Genomic DNA, 1,948 nt, shown 5'->3' on the forward strand with positions numbered 1-1,948 from the left:
AAACTTTAGGGGGACCCCAGTGTTCCTAAAAAGGAAAAAGCCAGCCAACCTACACTGTGATTGGTTAATCCCAGCAACTTCTGTGTTCCCAAGAATTAAAAACTCCTTAGCCCCATCTTTGGTGAACCTGGGACCCTTATCTCAGTGTTCTTGCCCCCCTGCAGAGCCTCAATAAATCTGCCTTTGCTTTTATCAGTGTCCCTGGTATAAATTCTTTTATATGGGGAGAGAAGAAGCCAAACCATCAGTAACATTATAAATCCAATTTATGTTTTTTTGGAATATCCAGTTGCCTCAGTACCATTTATTGAAGAGACTGTTCTTTCTTCACTAAAAGGTCTTGGTGTGCAAACTTGTACTTCTGTGTATATGTGTATGGGCTTACCTGGAATTCACTTCTAAGGAAGAGCTGTATATGAGAAGGTATTTGCGAGTCACAGTCTAGCTTTTGGTGGTAAATAGGGAGTTTTCATTTGAATGCAAAATTAGTTTTGTAAATATAACTTTATTTTAAATTAAATGGTTAAATTATTGCTGATTTTATTTTGGCCTTTGAGTCCTTTATAAGGTCTGTTATTTTGTTCCCTGTTGTTAGTTCAATACTGTGGGTTTCCTGGTTGCTTTTTCTGAAAATTTAGAGTTTATTCTGAAACTTACTCACAAGATAATGTATTTTAAAAAATGAGAAACACTAAAGAAATATTGATAAATTTGCTTTGTATTGTTTAGCAAACATTTTGCATGTATAATTTTTTTTCTTTTACAAATGATTAAATTGGCAAAATTTTTATGTTAGAGGAATTAAGGGAATCACGGTGAGAGGTACTGAGCAAAAATGAATGTTTGCTTCCAAGGTTTATTCTTATACCTTGTTAGGGACATGTGTGGATGTTTGTGTGATTGTGAGAGAAAGAGAGAATGTGTGTGTGTAGGTATTGCTTGTACTCTTTTGAAATTAATTTGCCTTATAAATACAGCAAAACCAACCTATAGACAACACTGAAGCTCAAAAGAAAATATAACTAAAGATTTGATGAGCTGGATTACTAGAAAAAGACCCCTGATTATTTGGAAAAATAACTGGAAAAAATTAAAAAGCAGCCTATGCTATACCTCTGCCCCCTTCTCTCCTGGATTAAATGTAAGAGTGGGTATTTAGAGTATAAACTAAAGCTTGCTAATCATTAATATATTTCTTAAATAAGTATTCTATAGTCAAGAATGTATACTAGAGAATAGGAAGGTAATTTTAAGCCTTAGTAATTTTGCTAATGAATGTTTTAAAAAAGTTCAGAAAGCCATAAATACCTGGAGGCTATTGTACTTAAGCCCCTTTTTTCTTTTTTTTTTAATATTTTTATTGATTTTTTACAGAGAGGAAGGGAGAGGGATAGAGCGTTAGAAACATTGATGAGAGAGAAACATCGATCAGCTGCCTCCTGCACACCCCCTACTGGGGATGTGCTGGCAACCAAGGTACATGCCCTTGACAGGAATCGAACCTGGGACCCTTCAGTCCGCAGGCTGACACTCAATCCACTGAGCCAAACTGGCTACGGCCGGATATCTTTTCTTAACATCTTACACACCCACATGATTCTTGGAAAGTTTTCATTTCCCCCAATACATAAAGATCACTGTTCTATATGGAGAAATTGAAGGCAGAAAGGTTAAAGGACTAATCCAAGTTTCTATATTGTTATTTGTAAAGACTACAATCAAGGCTAAAACATTTTAATTAAGGGGGGTTATAATTTATAAATTACACATTCCACATTTTCACATATGAGGGACTCAAATTAATGAGAAATCAACATGACCCCCATGGATTCATTTTGGAAAAGCTTGGGGCTGATGATTATTATATAGGTGGTTATGCATTATCTCTAATTTTATTTTAAAATGCAACATTTTAAAATTATTATGTAATCTGAAATGAATATGTACA

The sequence above is a fragment of the Myotis davidii genome, unplaced genomic scaffold (genome assembly GCF_000327345.1).
Source record: "Myotis davidii unplaced genomic scaffold, ASM32734v1 scaffold125, whole genome shotgun sequence".
NCBI lineage: Eukaryota > Metazoa > Chordata > Mammalia > Chiroptera > Vespertilionidae > Myotis > Myotis davidii.